Genomic DNA, 25,285 nt, shown 5'->3' with positions numbered 1-25,285 from the left:
GCCGCTGCCGACCCCGGGGCTTAGCTCCGTGGCACCCGCCGGCGGAGTGTCAGGCCACGCGCCCGGGCTGCCCCGCGCCCCACCCAGCCCTCGGCCCAACTCCGGGCCACTGCCGACCCCGGGGCTTAGCTCCGCAGCACCCGTCGGCCAAGGGCCGTTCCACGCGCCAGGCAGCCGCGCGCCCAACCCGGCCCTCGGCCCCGCTCTGGGCCGCTGCCGACCCAGGGGCTTAGCTCCGCGGCACCCGCCGGCGGAGGGCAGGGCCGCGGCCCCGGGCCGGCCATGTGCGGCCCAGCCCACGGCCCCGCTCTGGGCCGCTGCCGACCCCGGGGATTAGTTCCGCGGCACCCGCGGGCCGAGGGATGGGTCACTCGCCCAGCCGACCCGCGCTCGGCCTGGCCCTCGGTCCCGCTCCGGGCCGCTGTGGACCCCGGGGATTAGCTCCGCGGCACCCGCCGGTGGACGGCCGGGCCACGCAGCCGGGCGGGCCACACCCGGCCCAGCCCTCCGCCCCGTGCCGGGCCGCTGCCGACCCCGGGGCTTAGCTCCGCGGCACCCGTCGGCCAGGGGCCGTTCTGCGTGCCAGGCAGCCGCGCGCCCAACCCGGCCCTCGGCCCCGCTCTGGGCCGCTGCCGACCCAGGGGCTTAGCTCCGCGGCACCCGCCGGCGGAGGGCAGGGCCGCGGCCCCGGGCTGGCCGTGTGCGGCCCAGCCCACGGCCCCGCTCTGGGCCGCAGCCGACCCTGGGGATTAGTTCCGCGGCACCCGCGGGCCGAGGGATGGGTCACTCGCCCAGCCGACCCGCGCTCGGCCTGGCCCTCGGTCCCGCTCCGGGCCGCTGTGGACCCCGGGGCTTAGCTCCGCGGCACCCGCCGGTGGACGGCCGGGCCGCGCACCAGGGCGGGCTGCACCCGGCCCGGCCTTTCGCCCCGCGCCGGGCCGCTGCCGACCCCGGGGCTTAGCTCCGCGGAACCCATCGGCCAAGGGCCGTTCCGCGCGCCAGACAGCCCCGCGCCCAACCCGGCCCTCGGCCCCGCTCTGGGCCGCTGCCAACAACGGGGCTTAGCTCCGCGGCACTCATCGGCGGAGGGCCGGGCCGCCGACCGGTCCACCCCGCGCCTGGCCCGGCCCTGGGCCCCTCTCCGGGCCGCTGCCGACCCCGGGACTTAGCTCCGCGGCACCCTTAGGGCAAGGGCCTGGCTGCGTGCCAGCGCCGTCCCGCGCCTGGCCCGGCCCTGGCCCCACTCCGGGCTACTGCCGACCCTGGGGCTTAGCTCCGCGGCACCCGCTGAAGGAGGGCTGGTTTGCGCGCCCGGGCCGCACGGCGACCGGCCGGCCCTCGGGCCCGCTCCGGGCCGCTGCCTACCCCGGGGCTTAGCTTCGTGGCACTCGCCGGTGGAGGGCGGGCCGGGAGCCCAGGCCGCACAGAGCCCGGCCGGGTCCTCGGCCCCGCTCCGGGCCGCTCCCGACCCTGGGGCTTAGCTCCGTGGCACCAGTGGGCCGAGGGCCGGGCAATGCGCCCAGGCCACAAAGCGCCCGGCCGGGTCCTCGGCCCCGCTCCAGGCCGCTGCCGACCCCGGGTCTTAGCTTTGCGGCATCCGCGGGCCGAGGGCCGGGCTGTGCGCCCGGGCCGCACCACGCCCGTCCCGGCCCCTGGTCCCGCACCAAGCCGCTCCCGACCCCGGGGCTTAGCTCCGCGGCACCCGCGGGCCAAGGGCCGGGCCCAAGGCCCAGGAGGCACTGCGCCCGGCCCGGCCCTCGGCCCCGCACCGGGCCGCTGCCGACCTGGGGCTTAGCTCCGCGGCACCCGCTGGTGGAGTGCGGGACCGTGCGTCTGGGCTGCCCTGCGCCCGGCCTGGCCCTTGGCCCCGCTCCTGGCCGCTGCCGACCTGGGGCTTAGCTCCGCGGCACCCGCTGGCAGAGTGCAGGACCGCGCGCCCGGTCCGCTCCACACCCAGCCTGGCCCTCGGCCCCTCTCCGGACCGCAGCCGTCCCCGGGGCTTAGCTCCGTGGCACCCGCCGCCAGAGGTCCGGGCCGGTGCCCAGGCCAACCCGCCTACTTCCAGGCCCTCGGCCCCGCTCCGGGCCGCAGCCAACCCTGGGGCTTAGCTCTGCGGCACCCGAGGGCTGAGGGCCGGGACGCGCGCCAGAGCCATCCCGCGCCCGGCCCGGCCCTGGATCTGATCGGGGCCACTGCCGACCCCAGGACTTAGCTCTGCGGCACCCGTCGGCGGAGGGTCGGGCCACGCACCCGGGCTGCCCCGCACCCGGTCCGGCCCTCGGGCCTGCTCCGGGCCGCTGCCAACCCCAGGGCTTAGCTCCGCGGCACCCGCCGGCGAAGGGTCGGTGGCGCGCCCAGGCTGCCCCGCACCCGATACGGCTCTCGGGCCCGCTATGGGCTGCTGCCGACCCTGGGGATTAGCTCCGCGGCACCCGTGGGCCGAGGGCTGGGCCGCGCGCCCGGGCCACCCCACGTCCGGCCCGGCCCTCGGCCCCACTTCGGGCCGCTGCCGAACCCAGGGCTTAGCTCTGTGGCACCCGCCGGCGGAGGTCTGGACTGCGTGCCTGGGCCGCCCCTGCCAGGCCCGGCCCTCGGCCCCACTCTGGGCTGCTCCTGACGGCGGTGCTTAGCTCCGTGGCACCGGCAGGCGGAGGGCCGGGCTGCGCGCCCGGGCCGCCCCGCGCCCGTCCCAACCCTTGGCCCCGCTCCGGGCCGCTTCCGACCCCGGAGCTTAGATCCGCGGCACCCGTCGGCCGAGGACCAGGCGGCGCCCCAGGGCCACCCCGCACCCTGCCCGGCCCGGCCCTCGGCCTCGTTTTGGGCCACTGCTGACCCTGGGGCATAGCTCCGCGGCACCGCCGGCGGAGGGCAGGTCCGTGCGGCTGGGCCCCCCCACACTCGCCTGGACTTTGGCCCCACTCCGGGCAGCTGCCGACAACGGGGCTTAGCTCCGCGGCACCCGCCGGCGGAGGGTCGGGCCGGGCGCCCTGTATGCCCCACCCCCGGCCCGGCCCTCGGCCCCTGTCCGGGCCACTGCCCACCCCGGGACTTAGCTCCGCGGCAACTGCAGGCCGAGGGCCGGACCAAGTGCCCGGGCCGCACCGCGCCCAATCCGGCCCATGGCCCTGCACCGGGCCCTCCGGACCCCGGGGCTTAGCTCCACGCCAACTGCGGGCCGAGGGCCGGGCCGCGGGCCCGGGCAGCACCACGCCCAACCCGGCCCTCGGCCTCGCTCCAGGCTGCTGCCGACCCCGGGGCTTAGCTCCGCGGCACCCGCGGGCCGAGGGCCGGGCCGTGCGCCCTGGCCACCCGGCGCCCGGCCCGGACCACGGCCCCGCTCCGGGCAGCTGTCCACCATGGGACTTAGCTCCGCGGCACCCGCCGGCGGAGGGGCGTACCACGTGCCCGAACTGCGCCGCGCCCTGCATGGCCCTCGGCCCCACTCCGGGCTGCTGCTGACCCCGGGCTTATCTCCGCGGCACCCACCGGCGGAGGGCGGGGCTGCGCGCCTGAGCCGCCCCGCGCCCGGACAGGCCCGCGGCTCCTTTCCGGGCCGCTGCCGACCCCGGGTCTTAGGTCCGCGGCACACGCGGTCCGAGGGTTGGGCCGCGCGCCCGGGCCTCCCGCGCCTGGCCCTGCCCTCGGCCCCGCTCCGGGCCGCTGCCGACCCTGGGGCTTAGCTCCGCGGCACTCGCCGGAAGAGAGCCGGGTTGCACGCCAGGGCCACCACGTGCCCAGCCCAGCCCGCGGCCCCGCGCCGGGCCGCTGCTGACCCCGGGGCTTAGCTCTGTGGCACCCGCCGGCGGAGGGCCGGTTTGTGCGCCAGGGCTGGCCGCGCCCGGCCAGGCCCTCGGCCCTGCTCTGGGCTGCTGCCGACAACGGGGCTTAGCTCTGCGACACTCGTCGGTGGAGGGCCGGGCCGCCGACCGGGCCACCCCATGCCCGGCCTGGCCCTGGGCCCCGCTCCGGGCCTCTGCCGACCCCGGGCCTTAGCTCCGCGACACGCTTAAGGCAAGGGCCTGGCCGCACGCCAGCGCCATCCCTCGCCCGGCCCGGCCCTCGACCCCGCTCCTGGACGATGCCGACCCCGGAGCTTAGCTCCGCAGCACCCGCGGCCGAGGGCCGGGTTGCGCACCCGGGCCGCACGGCAACCGGCCGGCCCTCGGCCCCGCTCCGGGCCGCTGCCTACCCCGGGGCTTAGCTTCATGGCACTCGCCGGTGGAGGGCGGGGCGGGTGCCCAGGCCGCATAGCTCCCGGCCGGGTCCTCGGCCCCGCTCTGGACTGCCCCCGACCCTGGGGCTTAGCTCCGTGGCACCCGCGGGCCGAGGGCCGGGCAGTGCCCCCAGGACACACAGCGCCCGACGGGTCCTCGGCCCCTCTCCAGGCCGCTGCCGATGCAGTGGCTTAGCTCTGCGGCACCCGCGGGCCGAGGGCCGGGCCGCAAGACCGGGCCGCACCACGCCCGGCCCGGCCCCCGGCCCGGCACCAAGCCACCCCCGACCCCGGGGCTTAGCTCTGCGGCACCCGCGGGCCAAGGGCTGGGCCGCAGGCCCGGGAGGCACCGTGCTCAGCCCGGCCCTCGGCCGCGCACCGGTCCGCTGCCGACCCGGGGCTTAGCTCCGCAGCACCCGCTGGCGGAGTGCGGGGCCACGCGCCCGGGCTGCCCCGCGCCCGGCCCGGCCCTTGGCCCCGCTCCTGGCCGCTGCCGACCTCGGGGCTTAGCTCCGCGGCACCCGCCGGTGGAGGGCCGGGTCCCGCATCCATGCTGTCCTGCGCCCGTCCCGGCCCTCTTCCCCACTCGGGGCTGCTGCCGACCCCGGGGCTTAGCTCCGCGGCACCGGCCGGCGGAGGCCTGGGATGAGCGCTCGGGCCGACCCGCGCCCGGCCGGGCCCTCGGCCCCGCTCCGGGCTGCTGCCGAACCCGGGGCTTAACTCCGCGGCACCCTCCTGCCGAGGGCGGGGCCACCTGCCCGCGCTGCCCCACCCCGGCCCGGAACTCGGCCCCGCTCCTGGCCGCTGCCAACCCCGGTGCTTAGCTCCATGGCACCCGTGGGCCGAGGGCCATTCTGCGCGCCCCAGAGGCCCCGCGCCCTTCATGACCCTCGGCCGCGATCCTGGCCGCTGCCGACCCCAGGGCTTAGCTCCTCCGCACCCGCTGGCGGAGGGTCAGGCCTCGCGCCCGGGCTGCCCCGCACCCGATCCGGCCCTCTGGCCCGCTCTGGGCCGTTGCCGACCCTGGTGCTTAGCTCCAGGGCACCTGCGGCCTGAGGGCCGGGCCGATTGCCAGGGCCGCCCCGCGCCCGGCCCGACCCTCGGCCGCGATCCTGGCCGCTGCCGACCCCAGGGCTTATCTCTGCGGCACACGCCAGGGGAGGACCAGGCCGGGCGCCCAGGCAGCCCCGCACCCGGCCTGGCCCTCGTCCACATTCCGGGCCACTGCCGACCCCGGGACTTAGCTCCGCGGCACCCGCCGACGGAGGGCCGGACCGCGCGCCCGGTACGCCCCGCGCCTGGCACGGCCCTCCACCCTGCTCCGGGCCGCTGCTGATCCCGGATTTAGCTCCGCGGCACCCATCAGCGGAGGGCCGGGCCGCGCACCCGGGGCACCCCGCGCCAGGACCCGTCCTCGGGCCCGCTCCGGGCCACTGCCGACCTCGGGGATTAGCTCCGCGGCACCCTCCATAGGAGGGCTGGGCCGCGCGCCGGGGCTGCCCCGCGCCCGGCCAGGCCCTCAGCCCCACTTCGGGCTGCTGCCGACCCCGGGATTTAGCTCCGGGGCACCCGTGGGCCGAGGGCTGGGCCGCTTGCCAGCACGGTCCCGTACCCGGCGCGGCCCTGGCCCCGCTGCGGGCCACAGCCGACCTCGGGGCTAGCTCTGCGGCACGCGCCAGCGGAGGGCCGGTTCGCGCGCCCGAGTGGGCTGAGGGTCGGGCTGCGCGCCAGGGCCGCCCCGCACCTGGCCTGGTCCCCGGCCCCGCTCCGGGTCTCTGTCGACCCCTGGTCTTAGCTCCGCGGCACCCGCCGGGGGAGGGCCAGTACGCACGCCCGGGCCGCCCCGCACACGGCCTTGCCCTCGTCAACGCTCCAGGCCGCTGCCTGCGCCGGGGCTTAGCTCCGTGGCACCCGCCGGCAGAGGGTCGGGCCGGGCCCCCCGGCCGCCCCAAACCCTGCGCGGCCCTCGTCCTCGCTCCGGGCCACTGCAGGCCCCGGGGCTTAGCTTTGCGGCACCTGCGGGCCGAGGGCTGGGCCGCGCGCCTGGGCCGCCCGGCGCCCGACCCGGCCCTCGGTCCCGCTCCCGGCAGCTGCCCAGCCTGGGGCTTAGTTCCTCGGCACCCGCTGGCGGAGTGGCGGACCGCGCGCCCGGGACGCCCCGCGCACTGCACGGCCCTCGGCCCTGCTCCGGGCCGCTGCCGACCCCGGGGCTTAGCTCCGCGGCACCCGCCGGCCAAGGGTCTGGCCGCGTTACCGTGCCGCCCACGCCCGGCCTGGCCCTCGGACCCGCTCCGGCCCGCTGCCGACGCCGGGGATTAGTTCCGTGGCACCCGCCGGCCGAGGGAGGGGTCACGCACACAGCCGACCCGTGCCCGGCCCGGCCTACGGCCCCGCTCCGGGCCGCTGTGGACCCCGGGGCTTAGATCCGAGGCAACCGCTGCCCGAGTGCCGGGCCACTCTTCAAGGCTGCCCCGCGGCCGGCCCTGCCCTTGGCCCCACTCCGGGCCGCTGCCGACCCCGGAGCTTAGCTCCTCAGTACCCGCAGGCGGAGGGCGGGGCCGCTTGCCCGAGCGGCTCCGCGCCCGGACAGGCCCTCGGCTCCTTTCAGGGGCGCTGCCGACCCCGGGGCTTAGCTCCGCGGCACCCGCCGGCCGAGGGCAGGGCCGCGTCCCTGGGATGGCCGTGCCCGGCCCGGCCCACGGTCCCGCTCCGGGCCGCTGCCGACTCCGGTGATTAGTTCCGCGGCACCCGCGGGCCGAGGGACAGGTCGCTCACCCAGTCGACCCGCGCCCGGCCCGGCCCTCAGCCCTGCTCCGGGCCGCTGTGGACCCTGGGGCTTAGATCCGCGGCAGCCGCCACCCGAGGGCCGGGCCGCACTTCAAGGCCGCCCCGCGCCCAGCCCTGCCCTCAGCCCCGCTCCGGGCCGCTGCCGACCTCGGAGCTTAGCTCCGCGGCTCACGCCGGCAGAGGGCAGGGCCGCGCACCCGGGCCGGCCGCTCCCGGCCCGGCCCTCCGCCCCGCGCCGGGACGCTGCCGACTTCGGGGCTTAGCTCCGCGGCACCCCTCGGCCGAGGGCCGTTCCGTGTGCCAGGCAGCCTCACGCCCAACCCGGCCCTCGGCCCCGCTCCGGGCCGCTGCCGACCCCGGGGCTTAGATCCGTGGCATCTGCCGTCGAGGCCCGGGCTCCGTGCTGGAGCCGTCCCGCACCTGGCCCGACCCTGGCCCCGCTCCGGGCCAGTGCCGGCCCCGGGGCTTAGCTCCGCGGCACCCGCGGGCCGAGGGCCCAGCCGCGGGCCCGGGCCGCCCCGCTCCCTGCCCGGCCCTCCGCCCGGCTCTGGGCCGCTGCTGACCCCAGGGCTAAACTCCATGGCACCCTCCGGCGGAGGGCCGTTCCGCGCGCCAGGCAGCCCCGCCCCCAGCCCGGTCCTGGGCCCCGCTCCGGGCCGCTGCCGACTCCGGGTCTTAGATCCGCAGCAGCCGCCGTTGAGGGCCGGGCCCCGTGCCGCAGCCGTCCCGCGCCTGGCCCGACCCTGGCCCGGCTCCGGGCCACTGCCGACCCCGGGGCTTAGCTCCACAGCACCCGCGGGCCGAGGGCCGGGCCGCACGCCTCGGCAGCCCCACGCCCGGCCCGCCCCTCGGCCCCGCTCCGGGCCGCTGCTGACCCCAGGGCTTAAGTCCACGGCACCCGCCGGCGGAGGGCCGTTCCACGCGCCAGGCAGCCCCGTGCCCATCCTGGCCCTCGGCCCCGCTCTGGGCCGCTGCAGACAACGGGGCTTAGCTCCGCAGCAATTGCCGGCAGAGGGACGGGCCGCCAACCAGGCCGCCTCGCGCCCGGCCCGGCCCTGGGCCCCGGTCCGGGCCGCTGCCGACCCCGGGACTTAGCTCCGCGGCACCCGCCAGCCGAGGGCCGGTTTGCGTGCCCGGGCCTGCCTCGACCAGCCCGACCCTCGGCCCCGCTCCGGGCCGCTCCCGACCACGAGGCTCAGCTCTGAGGAACCTGCCGGTTGAGGGCTGGGCCGCGCGCCCGTACCGCCCCGTGCCTGGCCTGGCCCTCGGCCCTGCTCAGGGACGCTGCCGATCCCAGGACTTAGCTCCGCGGCACCCGCCTGCCGAGGGCGGGGCTACGCACCCGGGCTGCCCCACGCCAGTTCGGGGCCTCGGCCCCGCTCCAGGCTGCTGCTGACCCCGGTGCTTAGCTCCGCGGCACCCAACGGCAGAGGGCCGCGCCGCGTGCCAGGGCCGCCCTGCACCCGGTACGGCCCGCGGCCCCGCTCCGGGCCGCTGCTGACCCCGGGACTTAGCTCCGCGGCACCCGCGGGCCGAGGGCCGGTGCCACGCGCCGGCACGGTCCCGCGCCTGGCCCGGCCCTGGCCCCGCTCCGCCGACCCTGGGGCTTATCTCCGCGGCACTTGCCGGCGGAGGGCTGGATTGCATGCACTGGACGGCCACGCCCGGCCCGGCCCTCGGCCCCAATCTGGGCCACTGCCGACCCCGGAGCTTAGCTCCGCGGCACCCGCGGGACGAGGTCTGGGCCATGCGCTCGGGCCGCCCTGCGCCCGGCATGGCCCACAGCGCCGCTCCGGGCCGCTGCCGACCCTGGGGCTTAGCTCCGCAGCACCCGCCGTTGGAGGGGCGGACCGCGAGCCCTGGCCGCCCCGAGCCCCGCACGGCCCTCGGCCCCGCTCCAGGCCGCTGCCGACCCCAGGGCTTAGCTCCGCGGCACCAGCCGGCCAAGGGGTGGACCACACTACCATGCCCTCCAGCGACCGGTCTGGCCCTCGTACCCGCTCTGGGCCGCTGCCGACCCCAGGGCTTAGCTCCACGGCACCCGCCTGCTGAGGGCGGGGCCACGTGCCCGGGCTGCCTCACGCCCCGCCCGGACCTCGGCCCCGCTCCGGGCTGCTGCCGAACCCGGGACTTAGCTCCGCGGCACCCGCCGACAGAGGGTCGGGCCGCGCGCCCGGTCCACCACGTGCTCGGCACGACCCTCGACCCTGCTCCAGGCCGCTGCCGACCCCGGGTATAACTCCGCGCCACCCGTCGGCGGAGGGTCGGGCAGCGAGCCCGGGCTGCCCCGCACCTGGTCCGGCCCTCGGGCCCACTCCGGGCCGCTGCCGACCCCGGGGCTTAGATCCGCGGCACCCACCATCGGAGTGCCGGGCCGCGCGCCCAGGGCGCCCCGTGCCCGGCCAGGCCCTCGGCCCCGCTCCGGGCCAATGCCGACCCAGGGGATTAGCTCCGGGGCACCCGCGGCCTGAGGGCCGAGCCCCTTGCCCAGACCGCCACGCGCACGTCCCGACCATCGGCCGTGGTCCTGGCCGCTGCCGACCCCGGGGCTTAGCTCCGCGGCACCCTCCGACCGAGGGCCGTTCCGTGTGCCAGGCAGCCCCGCGCCCAACCCGGCCCTCGGCCCCATGCCGGGACGCTGCCGACCACGGGGCTTAGCTCAGCAGCACCCGCCGGCTGAGGTCCGTTCCACGCGCCAGGCAGCCCCGAGCCCAATCCGGCCCTCGGCCCCGCAGCCGACAACAGGGCTTAGCTCCGCGGCACCCGCCGGCGGAGGGCCAGGCTGCGCGCCCGGGCCCTCCCGTGCCCGGCCCGGCCCTCGTCCCCGCTCCGGGCCGCTGCAGGCCCCGGGGCTTAGCTTTGCAGCACCAGCAGGCCGAGGGCTGGGCCGCGCACCCGGGCCGCCCGTCGCCCGGCCCGGCCCTCGGCCCCGCTCCCGGCAGCTGCCCACCCTGCGGGTTAGCTCTGCAGCACCCGCCGGCAGAGTGGCGGACCACGCGCCCGGGCCGCCCCGCGCACGCCATGGCCCTCGGCCCCGCTCCAGGCCGCTGCCGACCCCGGGGCTTAGCTCCGGGGCACCCGCCAGCCAAGGGCTGGGCCGCGCTATCGTGTCGCCCCGCGCCCGGCCTGGCATTTGGCCCCGCTCCGTGCCGCTGCCGACCACGGAGCTTAGCTCCACGACACTCGCCGCCGGAGAACGGGGCCGCGTGCCCAAGCCGCTCCGCGCTGGACAGGCCCTCGGCTCATTTCCGGGCCGCTGCCGACCCCGGGGCTTAGCTCTGCAGCACCCGCCCGCGGAGGGCCGGGACGCGCACCCAGACCGCCCTGGGCCGCCCCACGCCCATCCCGAACCTCGGCCGCGCTCTGGGCCACTGCCGACCCCGGGGCTTCGCTCCGCGGCACCCGCTGTCTGAAGGCCGGGCCGCGTGCCCGGGCCGCCCCATGCCAGGCCCGGCCCATGGCCCTGCTCCGGGCCGCTGCCGACCCCGGGGCTTAGATCCGCGGCAACCGCGGGTGAGGGCCGTGTCGCGCGCCCAGGCCGCCCCGCACCCATCCCGACCCTCGGCCGCGTTCCGGGCTGCTGACGACCCCGGGGCTTAGCTTTGTGGTAACAGCCGCTGGAGGGCCGTTGCCGACCCTGGGGCTTAGCACCGCGGCACCCACGGGTCGAGTGCCAGACCTTGCATAGGGGCCGCCCCGCGCCTGCCTGGCCCTCGACCCCGATCTGGGCCGCTGCCGACACCGGGGCTAAGGTCCGCGGCAACCGCGTGCTGAGTGCCGGGCCGCGCGCCCGGGCCACCCCACGCCAGTCCCGATCCTCAGCCGTGCTCTGGGCCGCTGCCGACCCCTGTGCGTAGCTTCGCGGCACCCGCCGGCGTAGGGCATGGCCGCGTGCCCGGGCCGCCCCACGCCAGGCCCGGCCCTCGGCCCCTCTCAGGGCTGCGGCCAACCCTGGGTCTTAGCTCCGCAGCACCCGTGGGCGAGGGCCGGGCCATGCGCCTGGGCCGCCCCGCGCCCTTCCCGACCCACGGCCCTGCTCCGGACCGCTGTCGACCCCGGGGCTTAGCTCCGCGGCACCCGCCGGCGGAGGGCCAGGCCGCGTGCCCTCGCCGCCACGCACCCGACCCCGCCCTCGGCCCGCTCCCGGCCGCTGCCGACCCGGGGCATAGCTCCGCGGCACCCTCCGTGGAATGGGCGGGTATCGTGCCCAGGCCGCCCAGCGCCTGGCCCAACCCTCGGCCCCGCTACGAGCTGCTGGCGACCCCGGTGCTTATCTCCACGGCACCGCCGGCAGAGGGCCGGGCCGCACGCCCGGGCTGCTCCGCGCCCTACTCGGCCCTCGGCCGCGCTCCGGGCCGCTACCGACCCCGGGGCTAAGCTTCGCGGAACCCGCAGGCGGAGGGCCTGGTCGTGCGCCCGGGCCGCCCCGCGCCCGTCCCGGCCCTCAGCCCCGCTCCGGGCCGCTGCCGTCCCGGGGAAATAGCTCCTCGGCACCCGCCGGCAGAGGGCCGGGCCGCGCGCCTCCTGGCCGCCTCGTGCCCGGCCCAGCCCTCGTCCCTGCCCCGGGCCGCTGCCGATCCCAGGGCTTAGTTCCGCGGCACCAGCCGGGGGAGGGCAGGGCCGCGCGCCTGGGCTGCCCCGTGCCAGGCCGAGCCCTCGGCCCCGCACCGGGCCTCTGCCGAACCCGGGGCTTAGCTCCGCAGAACCCGCGGGCCGAGAGCCTGGCCGCGCGGCCGGGCCGCCGGCGCCCATCCCGAACCTCTGCCCCCCTCCGGGCCGCTGCCGACCCCAGGGCTTAATTCCGCAGCACCCGCCGGCCGAGGGCCGGCCCGCGCGGCCTGGCCGCCCCACGCCCGGCCCGTCCCTCGGCCCCGCTCAGGGCCGCTGCCGACCCCGGGGCTTTGCTCCGCGGCACACGACGGCGGAGGGCCGGGACACGCTCCCGGGCTGCTCGAGACCGCTCAGCCCCCTGCCCCGCTCCGGACTGCTGCCGTCCCCGGTTCTTAACTCGGCAGCACCCGCGGGCGAGGACCGGGCGGCGTGCCCCGGCCGCCCCGCGCCAGGCCGGGCCCTCGGCCCCGCTCCGGGCCTCTGCCGAACCCGGCGCTTAGCTCCGTGGCACCCCCGGGCCGAGGGACTGGCCACGCACCCGGGCAGTCCGGTGCCCTTCCTGACCCTCAGCCGCACTCCGGGCCACTGCCGACCCTGGGGCTTAGCTCCGCGGCACCAGCGGACCGAGGGCCGGGTCACGAGCCCGGGCCGCCCCGCTCCCGTCGCGACCCTCGTCCGTGCTTCGGGCCGCTGCCGACCCCGGGGCTTAACTCCGCGGCACACGTGGGCGGGGGGCCAGGCCACGTCCCCCGGCCGCCCCGCGCCCGGCCCGGTCCTCGACCCTGCTCCGTGCCGCTGCCGACCCCTGGGCTTAGCTCCGCGGCACCTGCGGGCCGAGGGCAGGGCCTCGACCCGGGGCCACCCCACGTCCTGCCCGGCCGCGCGCCAGGGCCGCCCCGCACCCGGCCAGGCCCTGGCCCCGCTCCCGGCCGCTGTCAAGCCCGGGACTCAGCTCCGCGGCACCCGCCCACGGAGGTCCGGTCCGCACGCCCGGGCCGCCCCGCGCCCGTCCCGGCGCTTGGCCCTGCTCCGGGCCACTGCCGACCCCGGGACTCAGCTCCGCGGCACCCGCCCGCGGAGGTCCGGGCGGCGCGCCCTGGCCGACCCGCGCCCGGCCCGTCCCTCGGCCCCGCTCCAGGCCGCTGTCGACCCCGGGGCTTAGCTCCGCGGCACCCGCCGGCAGAGGGACGGGCCGCACGCCCAGGCAGCCCCGCGCGCGGCCCGGCCCTCGGCCCCGTTAAGAGCCGCTGTCGATCCCGGAGCTTAGCTCCACGGCAGCAGCCGGTCGACGGCCAGGCCACACGCCCGGGCCGCCCCGCACCCGGCCCGGCCCTCGCCCCTCTCCCGGCCGCTGTCGAGCCCGGGAATTAACTCCGCGGCACACGCCGGCCAAGGGCCGGTCCACGCGCCCGGGCCGGCCCGCGCCCGTCCCAGCGCTCCGCCCCGCTTCGGACCGCTGCCAACCCCGGGACTTAGCTCTGCGGCACCCGCCGGTGGAGGTCCTGGCGGCGCGCCCTGGCTGCCCCGCGCCCGTCCCGGCCCTCAGCCCCGCTCCAGGCCGCTGCCGACGCCGGAAATTAGCTCCTCGGCACCCGCCGGAGGAGAACCGGGCCTCGCGCCTCTGACACCCCACGCCCGGCTCGGCCCTCGGCCCGCTCTGGGCCGCTCCCGACCCCGGGGCTTAACTCCGCGGCACCCGCCCGCTGAGGGCCAGGCCGCACGCCAGGGCGGCCCCGCGCCCTTCCCGGCTCTCGGCCCCGCTCCGGGCCGCTGCCGACCCCGGGGCTTATCTCCGCAGCACCCGCGGGCCGAGGGCCGTGCCGCGCGCCCGGGCCGCCCTGCGCCCGACCCGACCCGCAACCCCGCTCCGGGCCGCTGCCGAACCCGGGGCTTAGCTCTGCGGCACACGCCGGCGGATGGCCGGATGGCGCACCCGGGCAGCCCAGCGCCCTCCCCGTCCCTCGGCCCCGTTCCGGTCCGCTGCTGACCCCGGGGCTTACCTCCGCGGCACCCGCCGGCAGAGGGCCGGGCCGCACGCCGGGGCTGCCCCGCGCACTACCCGTTCCTTGGCCGCGCTCCACGCCGCTGCCGACCCCAGGGCTAAGCTTCGCGGAACCCGCAGGCGGAGGGCCGGGCTGCGCGCCTGGGCCGACCCGAGCCTGGCCCGGCCCTCGGCTCTCCTCCGTGCCGCTGCCGACCCCTGTGCTTAGCTCCGCGGCATCCGCTGGCGGAGGGCCGGGATGCGCACCCGGGCCGCCCCGCGCCCCGCCTGACCTGCGGCCCCACTCCGGGCTGCTGCAAACCCCGGGGCTTAGCTCCACAGTACACGATGGCGGAGGGCCGGGCCACGCCTCCTGGCCGCCTCGTGCCCGGCCTGGCCCTCGTCCCTGCCCCGGTCTGCTGCCGACCCTGGGGCTTAGCGCCGCGGCACCTGCGGCCCGAGGGCCATGTCGCGCAAAGGGTCCGCCCCGCGTCCATCCAGACCCTCGGCCGCGCTCCGGGCCGCTGCCGACCCCGGGGATTAGCTCTGCGGCAACCGCCGCCAGAGGGTCGGGACGCGCGCCCGGGCTGCTCGCGCCTGGCCGGCCCTCTGCCCCACTCCGGGCCGCTGCCGTCCACGGTTCTTAACTCGGCGGCACCCGCCAGCGTAGGGCCGGGCCGCGTGTCATGGCCGCCCCGCGCCCGGCCAGGCCCTCGGCCCCGCTCCGGGCCGCTGAAAACCACGGGGCTTATCTCCACGGCACCCGCGGGCGAGGGCTGGGCGGCGCGCCCCCGCCGCCCTGCGCCCGGCCAGGCCCTCGGCCCCGCTCCAGGCCGCTGCCAACCCGGGACTTAACTCTGCAGCACCCGCGGGCGAGGACAGGGCCGCGCGCCCCGGCCGCCCTGCACCAGGTCCGGCCCTCGGCGCCGCTCCGGGCCTCTGCTGAACCCGGGGCTTAGCTCCGCGGCACCCACGGACCGAGGGCCGGGTCACGTACACGGGCCGCCCCGCTCCCATCGCGACCCTCGTCCCCATTTCGGGCTGCTGCCGACCCCGGGGCTTAGCTCCGCGGCACACGTGGGCGGGGGGCCAGGCCACGTGCCCGGGCCGCCCCGTGCCCGGCCCGGTCCTCGACCCTGCTCCGTGCCGCTGCCGACCCCTGGGCTTAGCTCCGAGGCACCTGCGGGCCGAGGGCAGGGCCTCGACCCGGGGCCACCCCACGTCCTGCCCAGCCGCGCGCCAGTGCCGCCCCGCGCCCGGCCAGGCCCTGGCCCCGCTCCAGGCCCCCGCCGACCCCGGGGCTTAGCTCCGCGGCACCCGCCCGCGGAGGGCCGGGACTCGCACCCGGGCCGCCCTGGGCCGCCCCGCACCCATCCCGAACCTCGGCCGCGCTCAGGGCCGCTGCCGACCCCGGGGCTTTGCTCCGCGGCACCCGCCATCTGAGGGCTGGGCCGCGTGCCCGGGCCGCCCCACGCAGGGCCCGGCTTACGGCCCCGCTCTGGGCCGCGGCCAACCCTGGGTCTTAGCTCCACGGCACACGTGGACGAGGGCCGAGCCGCGCGCCCGGGCCGCCCCGCGCCCTTCCCGGCCCTCGGCCCTGCTCCGGACCGCTGTCGACCCCGGGGCTTAGCTCCGTGCCACCTGCCGGCGGAGGGCCGGGCCGCGTGCCCTCGCCGCCACGCGCCTGACCCCGCCCTCGGCCCCTCTCCCGGCCGCTGCCGACACGGGGCATAGCTCCGCGGCACCCCCCGTGGAATGGGCGGGTATCGCACTCGGGCCACCCAGCGCCTGGCCCAACCTTCGGCCCCGGTACGAGCTGCTGGTGACCCCGGGGCTTAGCTCCATGGCACCTGGCGGTGGAGGGCCGGGCCACACGCCCGGGCTGTCCCGTGCCCTACCCGGCCCTCGGCCGCGCTCCGGGCCGCTACCAACCCTGGGGCTAAGCTTCGCGGTACCCGCAGACGGAGGGCCTGGCCGCACGCCCGGGCCGCCCCGCGCAGGCCCGGCCCTCGGCTCTCCTCCGGGCCACTGCCTACACCGGGGCTTAGCTCTGCGGCACCCGCCGGCCGAGGGTCGGGCCGCGCGTCCTGGATGCCCCGCGCCCGGCTCGCCCCTCGACCCCGCTCCGGGCCGCTGCCGGTCCCGGGGATTAGTTCCGCGGCACCCGCAGGCTGAGGGTAGGGCCGTGCGCACGGGCCGCCCCGTGCCAGGCCTGGCCCTCGGCCCCACTCCTGGCCGCTGTCGACTCTGGGGCTTAGCTCCACGGCACCCGTGGGCCGAGGGCCGTTCCGCGCGCCTGGGCCGCCCCGCGCCAGGCCTAGCGCTCGGCCCCGCTCCCGGCCGCAGTCGACCCCGGAGCTTAGCTCCGCAGCAACCGCGGGCCGAGGGCCGGTCCGCGCGACCAGGCCGCCCCGCGCCCGTCCCGGCCCTCAGCCCCGCTCCGGGCCGCTGCCGACCCTGGGAAATAGCTCCTCAGCACTCGCCGGAAGAGGGCCGGGCCGCGCGCCCGTGACGCCCCATGCCCGGCCCGGCCCTGGCCCCACTCCGGGCCGCTGCCGATCCCGGGGCTTAGTTCCGCGGCACCAGCCGGGGGAGGGCAGGGCAGCGCGCCCGGGCCGCCCCGTGCCCGGCCCAGCCCTCGGCCCCGCTCCGGGCCTCTGCAGAACCCGGGGCTTAGCTCCGCGACACCCGCGGGCTGAGGGGCTGGCCGCGCACCTGGGCCGCCCGCGCCCATCCCGACCCTCTGCCCCGCTCCGGGCCGCTGCCGACCCCGGGGCTTAACTCTGCAGCACCCGCCAGCCGAGGGCCGGCCCGCACGGTCTGGCTGCCCCACGCCTGGCCCGTCCCTCGGCCCCGCTCCGGGCCGCTGCCAACCCCAGGACATAACTCCGCAGCACCCGCGGGCGAGGACCGGGCGGCGTGCCCCGGCCGCCCCGCGCCAGGCCCGGCCCTCGGACCCGCTCCAGGCCGCTGCCGGTCCCGGGGATTAGTTCCGCGGCACCCGCAGGCCGAGGGTAGGGCCGTGCGCGCAGGCCGCCCCGTGCCCGGCCTGGCCCTCGGCCCAGCTCCCGGCTGCTGTCGACTCTGGGGCTTAGCTCCATGGCACCCGTGGGCCGAGGGACGGTCCACGCACCGTGGCCGCCCCGCACCTGTCCCGGCCCTCAGCCCCGCTCCAGGCCGCTGCCGACCCCGGGGCTTAGCTCCGCGGCACCAGACGGTCGACAGCCAGGCCAAGCGCCCAGGACGCCCCGCGCCAGGCCCGGCCCTCGCCCCTCTCCCGGTCGCTGTCGAGCCCGGGAATTAACTCCACGGCACGCGCCGGCCGAGGGCCTGTCCGCGCGCCCGGGCCGCCAGCGCCCGTCCCGGTGCTCGGCCCCGCTCCGGGCCGCTGCCGACCACGGGACTTAGCTTCACGGCACCCGCCGGCGGAGGTCCGGGCGGCGTGCCCTGGCCGCCCCGCGCCTGGCCCGGCCCTCGGCCCCGCTCCAGGCCGCTGTCGACCCCGGGGTTTAGCTCCGCGGCACCCGCCGGTGGAGGGACGGGCCGCGCGCCCAGGCAGCCCCGCGCGCGGCCCGGCCCTCAGTCCCACTAAGAGCCGCTGTCGACCCCAGGGCTTAGCTCCGCGGCATGCGCCGGCTGAGGGCCATACCTTGCGCCCATGCCGCCCCACGCTCGGCCTGGCACTCGACTCCGTTCCTGGCCGCTGCCGACCCCGGGGCTTAGCTCCGAGGCATGGCCCGGAGGAGGGCCGGGCCGCGCGCCCGGGCCGCCCCGCGCACGACCCGGCCCTCCACCCCGCTCCGTGCCACTGCCGACCCCGGGGCTTAGATCTGCGGCACGCGCTGGCGGAGGACCGGGCGGCGCGCCCAGGTCGCCCCACGCTCGGCCCGGCACTCGACCCCACTACTGGCCGCTGCCGACTCCGGGGCTTAGTTCCGAGACACGGGCCAAGGAGGGCCGGGCCGCGCACCCGGGCCGCCCAGAACCCAGCCCGACCCTCGACCCCGCTCCGTGCCGCTGCTGACCCCGGGTCTTAGGTACGCGGCACCCGCGGGCCGAGCGTTGGTCCTCGCACCGGGGCCGCCCCGCGCCCTGTCTGGCCGCGCACCGGGGCCGATCCGCACCCGGCCAGGCCCTGGCCCCGCTCGGGCCGCAGCCGAATCCAGGGCTTAGCTCTGCAGCACCCACCGGTGGAGGGCCGGCCCGCGCATCCGAGCCGCCCCGCGCCATTCCCGGCCCTCGGCCCCACTCTGGGCCTCTGCCGAACCCGGGGCTTAGCTCCACAGCACGCAAGGGCCGAGGGCCGGTCAGCGTGCCCGGGCTGCCCCGTGCCCGTCCCGGCCCGCAGCCCCGCTCGGGCCGCTGCCAACCCCGGAGATTAGCTCCGAGGCACCTGCCGGCGGAGAGCTGGGCCATGCGCCCAGGACGCCCTGCGCCCGGCCCGGCCCTCGGCCCCGTTCCGTGCCGCTGCCAACCCCTGTGCATAGCTCCGCGGCACCCGCGGGCTTAGGGCCGGGCCACGCTCCAGGGCCGCCCCGCGCCGGGCCCGCCCCTCATCTGCGCTCTGGGATGCTGCCGACCCCGGGGTATAGCTCCGTGGCACCAGCCAGCGGAGGGGCGATCATCACGCCAGGGTCGCCCCACACCGGGCACGGCCCTCGGCCCCGCTCGGAGCCACTGCTGACCCCGTGGCTTAGCTCCGTGGAACCGGGGGCCGAGGGCCGGGCCGTGCGCCCTGCCGCCCCGCGCCTGTCCCGGCCCTGGCCCCGCTCTGGGCTGCTGCCGACCCCGGGGCTTAACTCCGCAGCACCCGCTGGCCGAGGGCCGGCCCCCGCTGCCTGGCCGCCCCACGCCCGGCCCCTCCCTCGGCCCCGCTCTGGGCCACTGCCGACGCCGGGGCTTAGCTCCGCGACACTCTCCGGCGGAGGGCAGGGCCGCGCGCCCGGGTTGCCCCGTGCGCTGTCCGGTCCTCGGCCCCGCTCCAGTCCGGTGCCAACACCGGGACTTAACTCCGCGGCATCGGCGGGCGAGGACCGGGCGGCGCGTCCCGGCCGCCCCGCGCCAGGCCCGGCCCTCGGCCCCGCTAAAAGCCGCTGTCGACCCCGGGTCTTAGCTCCGCGGCAGCAGCTGGTCGACGGCCAGGCCACGTGCCCGGGCAGCCCCGCGCCCGGGCGGACCCTCGTCCCTATCCCGGCCGCTGTCGAGCCTGGGAATTAACTCCGCGGCACGCGCCAGCCGAGGGCCGGTCCGCGCGCCCGGGCCGCCCCGCGCCCGTCCCGGCGCTCGGCCCCGCTCCGGGCCTGTGCCGACCCCGAGACTTAGCTCTGTGGCACCCGCCGGTGGAGGTCCGGGCGGTGCGCCCTGGCCGCCCCGTGCCCTTCCCGGCCCCGCAGCCCCGCTCCAGGCCGCTGCCGTACCCGGAAGTTAGCTCCTCGGCACCCGCCGAAGGAGGGCCGGGCCGCGCACCTCTGACACCCCGCGCATGGCTCAGCCCTCGGCCCGCTACGGGCCGCTCCCAACCCCGGGGCTTAACTCTGCGGCACCCGCCCACCGAGGGCCAGGCCGCGCGCCCGGGTGGCCCCGCTCACGTCCCTGCTCTCGGCCCCGCTCCGGGCCGCTGCCGACCCTGGGCCTTAGCTTCGCGGCATCTGCCGGCGGAGGGCCGGGCCGCGTGCCCGGTACGCCCAAGGCCCTGCCCGGCCCTCGGCCCCATTCTGGGCCGCTGCCGAACCCGGGGCTTAGTTCTGTGGCACACGCCGGCGGTCGGCCGGATGGCACGCCCGCGCCGCCCCACGCCCTCCCCGTCCCTCGGCCCCGTTCCGGTCCGCTGCCGACCCCGGGGCTTAGTTCCGCGGCACCGAGGGCTGAGGGCCAGTCCGTGTGCCGGGCCGCCCCTTGCCCTTACCGACCATCGGCCTCGCTCGGGGCCGCTGCCGAACCCAGGGCATATCACCGCAGCACCCGCCGGGGAAGGGGCGGGCATCGCGCATGGGCCGACCCGCGCCCGGCCCGGTCCTCAGACCCGCTCCGAGCCGCTGCCGACCCTGAGGCTTAGCTCCGTGGCAACCACCAGCGGAGGGCCGGGCCGGGAGTTGGGCCGAGCGTTGGTCCTCGCACCGGAGCCGCCCCGCGCTCTGTCAGGCCGCGCGCCGGGGCCACCCAGCGCCCGGCCAGGCCCTGGCCCCGCTCCGGGCCGCTGCCGACTCCGGGGCTTAGCTCTGCAGCACCTGCCGGCGGAGGGCCGGGCCGCACGCCCGGGCCGCCCCGCGCCATTCCCGGCCCTCGGCCCCACTTTGGGCCTCTGCCGAACCCGGGGCTTAGCTCCGCACCGCTGCCGACTCCGGGGCCTAGCTCCGCGGCATCCGCCGGCGGAGGGCCGGGCCGCGCTCACGGGCTGCCCCGCGCCCTACCTGGCACTCAGACCCGCTCCGGGCCGCTGCCGACCCCGGGGCTTAGATCTGCGGCATGCGCCACCTGAGGGCCATACCTTGCGCCCATGCCACCCCACGCTCGCCCCGGCACTCGACCCTGCTCCTGGCCGCTGCCGACCCCGGGGCTTAGCTCCGAGGCATGGGCCGGAGGAGGGGCGGGCTGCGCGCCCAGGCCGCCCCGCGCACAACCCGGCCCTCCACCCCGCTCCGTGCCGCTGCCGACCCCGGGGCTTAGATCTGCGGCACACGCCAGCGGAGGACCGGGCCGCGCGCCCAGGTCGCCCAACGCTCGGCCCAGCACTCGACCCCGCTACTGGCCGATGCCGACCCCTGGGCATAGTTCTGATACACGGGCCGGAGGAGGGCCGGGCCGCACACCCGGGCCGCCCCGCGCCCAGCCCGGCCCTCGACCCCGCTCCGTGCCGCTGCCGACCCCGGGGCTTAGGTCCGTGGCACCCGCGGGCCCAGTGTTGGTCCTCGCACCGGGGCCGCCCCGCGCCCTGTCCAGCCGCGCGCCGGGGCCGCCCCGCGCCCGGCCAGGCCCTGGCCCCGCTCCGGGCCGCTGTCGACTCTGGGGCTTAGCTCTGCAGCACCCGCCGGCGGAGGGCCGGGCCGCACGCTCGGGCCGCCCCGCACCATTCCCGGCCCTCGGCCCCACTCTGGGCCTCTGCCGAACCCGGGGCTTAGCTCCACAGCACGCGAGGGCCGAGGTCCGGTCCGCGTGCCCGGGCCGCCCCTTGCCCGTCCCGGCCCTCAGCCCCGCTCGGACCGCTGCCAACCCCTGAGATTAGCTCAGAGGCACCTGCCGGCGGAGAGCTAGGCCATGCGCCCAGGACGCCCCGCGCCCGGCTCGGCCCTCGGCCCCGTTCCGTGCCGCTGCCAACACCTGTGCATAGCTCCACGGCACCCGCGGGCTGAGGGCCGGGCCACGCTCCCAGGCCGTCCTGCCCCCGGCCCGCCCCTCGTCCGCGCTCTGGGATGCTGCCGACCCCGGGGTATAGCTCCGTGGCACCCGCCAGCGGAGGGGCGATCATCACGCCAGGGTCTCCCCACACCGGGCACGGCCCTCGGCCCCGCTCGGAGCCACTGCTGACCCCGGGGCTTAGCTCCGTGGCACCGGGGGCCGAAGGCCGGGCCACGCGCCCTGCCGCCCCGCGCCTGTCCCGGCCCTTGGCCCCGCTCCGAGCCGCTGCCGACCCCATGGCTTAGCTCCATGGCATCCGCCAGCGGAGGGCCGCACCGAGCGCCCGGGCCGCCCCGCGTCCGGCCCGGCCAGCGGTCCCACTCCGGGCCGCTGCCGACCCCGGGGCTTAGCTCCGCAGCACCTGCGGGCCGAGGGCCGGGCCTCTCACCGGGGCCGCCCCGCGCCCTGCCCGTCCGCGCGCCGGGGCCGCCCTGCGCCCGGCCAGGCCCTGGCCCTGCTCCGGGCCGCTGCCGACCCCGGGACTTAATTCCGCAGCACCCGCCGGCCGAGGGCCGGCCCGCGCGGCCTGGCCACCCCACGCCCGGCCCGTCCCTTGGCCCCGCTCTGGGCCGCTGCCGACCCTGGGGCTTAGCTCCGCGACACCCTCCGGCGGAGGGCAGGGCCGCGCGCCCGTGTCACCCCGCGCGCTGTCCGGTCCTCGGCCCCGCTCCAGTCCGGTGCCAACACCGGGACTTAACTTCGCGGCACCGGTGGGCGAGGACCGGGCCGCGCGCCCTGCCGCCCCACGCCTGTCCCGGCCCTTGGTCCCGCTCCGAGCCGCTGCCGACCCCGGGGCTTAGCTCCAAGGCATCCGCCAGCGGAGGGCCGCACCGAGCGCCCGGGCCGCCCCGCGCCTGGCCCGGCTAGCGGTCCCGCTCCGGGCCGCTGCCGACCCTGGGGCTTAGCTCCGCGGCACCCGCAGGCCGAGGGCCGGGCCTCGCACCGGGGCCGCCCCGTGCCCTGCCCGTCCGCGCGCCGGGGCCGCCCTGTGCCCTGCCAGGCCCTGGCCCCGCTCCGGGCCACTGTAGATCCTGGGGCTTGACTCCGCAGCACCCGCCGGCCGAGGGCCGGCCCGCGCGGCCTGGCCGCCCCACGCCCGGCACGTCCCTTGGCCCCGCTCTGGGCCGCTGCCGACCCCGGGGCTTAGCTCCGCGACACCCTCCGGCGGAGGGCAGGGCCGCGCGCCCGGGTCGCCCCGCGCGCTGTCCGGTCCTCGGCCCCGCTCCAGTCCGGTGCCAACACCGGGACTTAACTCCGTGGCACCGGCGGGCGAGGACCGGGCGGCGCGATGCGACCCTCAGCCCCGCTCCGAGCCGCTGCCGACCCCCGGAGCTTAGCTCCGTGGCATCTGCCAGCGGAGGGCCGCGCCGGGCGTCCGGGCCGCGCCGCGCCCGGCCGGCCAGCGATCCCGCTCTGGGCCGCTGAATACCCCTGTGCTTAGCTCCGCGGCATCCGCTCCGAGCCGCTGCCAACCCCCGGAGCTTAGCTCCGTGGCATCTGCTAGCGGAGGGCCGGGCCGCACGCCCGCGCCGCCCGGCGCCCCGCCTGACCTGCGGCCCCGCTCCGGGCTGCTGCCGACCCCAGGGCTTAGCTCCGCGGCACAAGATGGTGGAGCGCTGTGCCACGCCTCCTGGCCACCTCCTGCCTGGCCGGCTCTAGTCCCTGCCCCGGGCCTCTGCCGACCCCGGGGCTTAGCGCCGCGGCAACCGTCGCCGGAGAGCCGGGACGCGCGCCCGGGCTGCTCGCGCCCGGCCGGCCCTCTGCCCCGCTCCGGGCCGCTGCCGTCCCCGGTTCTTAACTCGGCGGCACCTGCCGGCCTATGGCCGGGCCGCGCGGAATGGCCGCCCCGCGCCCGGCCAGGCCGTCGGCCCCGCTCCGGGCCGCTGTCGACCCCAGGGCTTATCTCTGCGGCACCCGCGGGCGAGGGCCGGGTGGCGCGCCCTGGGCGCCCCGCGCCCGGCCAGGCCCTCGGCCCCGCTCCGGGCCGCTGCCAACCACGGGACTTAACTCCGCAGCACCCGCGGGCGAGGACCGGGTGGCGTGCCCCGGCCGCCCCGCGCCTGGCCGGGCCCTCGGCTCCGCTCAGGTCTGCTGCTGACCCCGGGGCTTAGCTCCTTGGAACCCGCTTGCCGACGGCAGGGCCGCGTGCCCGGGCTGCTCCGCGGCCGCCTCCGGGTCGCTGAAACCCCATGTCTTAGCTCGGCGGCACCCGCAGGACGAGGACCGGGCCGCGCGCCGGGCCTCTCCGCGGCTACCTCCCGGCCGCTGTCGACCCCGGGGCTTAGCTCCACAGCACCCGATGGCCGAGGGCTGGTCCGCGTGCCTGGGCCGTCCAGTGCCCGTCCCGGCCCTCAGCCCCGCTCTGGGCCGCTGCAGACCCCGGGACTTATCTCCTCGGCACCCGCCGGTAGAGGGCCGGGCCGTACGCCCGGGCCGCTCCGCTCCGTCCCGGCTCTCGGCCCCGCTCCGGGCCGCTGCCAACCCCGGAGATTAGCTCCGAGGCACCTGCCGGTGGAAAGCTGGGCCATGCGCCCAGGACGCCCCGCGCCCGGCCCGGCCCTCTGCCCCGTTCCATGCCGCTGCCAACCCCTGTGCATAGCTCCGTGGCACCCGCGGGCTGAGGGCCGGGCCACACTCCCGGGCCGCCCCGCACCCGGCCCGCTCCTCGTCCGCGCTCTGGGCCGCTGCCGATCCCGGGGCTTAGTTCCGCGGCACCAGCCGGGGGAGGGCAGGGCTGCGCGCCTGGGGCCGCCCCGCGCCAGGCCCAGCCCTTGGGCCCCACTCCGTGCCGCTGCCGACCCCGGGGCTTAACTCCGCAGCACCCAGCGGCCGAGGGCCTGGCCGCTCTTTATGGCCGCCCCGCGCGCGGCCTGTCTCTCTGCCCCGCTCTGGGCCGCTGTCGACCCCGGGGCTTTGCTCCGCGGCACCCGCGGGCCAAGGGCCGGGCCTCGCACCGGGGCAGCCCCGCGCCCTGCCCGGCCGCTCGCTGGGGCCGCCCTGCACCCGGCCAGGCCCTGGCCCCGCTCTGGGCCGCTGCCGATCCCGGGGCTTAGTTCCGTGGCACCTGCCGGGGGAGGGCAGGGCCGCGCGCCCGGGCCGCCCCGCGCCAGGCCCAGCCCTCGGCCCCGCTCCGGGCCTCTGCCGAACCCGGGGCTTAACACTGCAGCACCCGCCGGCAGAGGGCCGGCCTGCGAGGCCTGGCCGCCCACGCCCGGCCTGTCCCTCGGCCCCGCTCCGGGCCGCTGCCGACCCCGGGGCTTAGCACCGCGGCACCCGTGGCCCGAGTGCAGGGCCGCACGCCCGGGCTGCGCCAAGCCCTTTCCGACCTTCGGCCGCGCTCCGGGCCGCTGCCCACCCCCGGGGATTAGCTCCGCGACACCCGCCGGCGGAGGGCAGGGCCAGGCGCCCAGGTCGCCCCGCGCGCCTGTCCGGCCTTCGGCCCCCGCTCCAGGCCACTGCCAACCCCAGGAATTAACTCCGCGGCACCCGCGGGCGAAGACCGGGCGGCCCGCCCCGGGTGCCCCGCGCCAGGCCCGGCCCTCGGCCCCGCTCCTGGCCACTGCCGAACCCGGGGCTTAGCTCCGCAGCACCGTGGTCCGAGGCCCGGGCCGCCTGCCAGGCCGCCCCGCGCCCTTCCCGACCCTCGGCCGCGCTTGCGGCCGCTGCCGACCCTGGGGCATAGCTGCACGGTACGCGCCGGGGAAGGGGTGGGCATTGCGCGCGGGCCACCCCGCGCCCGATGCGACCCTCAGCCCCGCTCCGAGCTGCTGCCGACCCCCGGAGCTTAGCTCCGTGGCATCTGCCAGCGGAGGGCTGCGCCGGGCGTCCGGGCCGCGCCGCGCCCGGCCGGCCAGCGATCCCGCTCTGGGCCGCTGAATACCCCTGTGCTTAGCTCCGCAGCATCCGCTCTGAGCCGCTGCCGACCCCCGGAGCTTAGCTCCGTGGCATCTGCTAGCGGAGGGCCGGGCCGCACGCCCGCGCCGCCCGGCGCCCCGCCTGACCTGCGGCCCCGCTCCGGGCTGCTGCCGACCCCAGGGCTTAGCTCCGCGGCACAAGATGGTGGAGCGCCGTGCCACGCCTCCTGGCCACCTCCTGCCTGGCCGGCTCTAGTCCCTGCCCCGGGCCTCTGCCGACCCCGGGGCTTAGCGCCGCGGCAACCGTCGCCGGAGAGCCGGGACACGCGCCCGGGCTGCTCGCGCCTGGCCGGCCCTCTGCCCCGCTCCGGGCCGCTGCCGTCTCCGGTTCTTAACTCGGCGGCACCTGCCGGCCTATGGCCGGGCCGCGCGGAATGGCCGCCC

This window comes from Sorex fumeus, unplaced genomic scaffold (genome assembly GCF_029834395.1).
Source record: "Sorex fumeus unplaced genomic scaffold, SorFum_2.1 ptg000002l, whole genome shotgun sequence".
Taxonomy (NCBI): Eukaryota; Metazoa; Chordata; class Mammalia; order Eulipotyphla; family Soricidae; genus Sorex; species Sorex fumeus.
The sequence above is the reverse complement of the archived record's forward strand: the minus strand, read 5'-3'. Positions refer to the sequence as shown.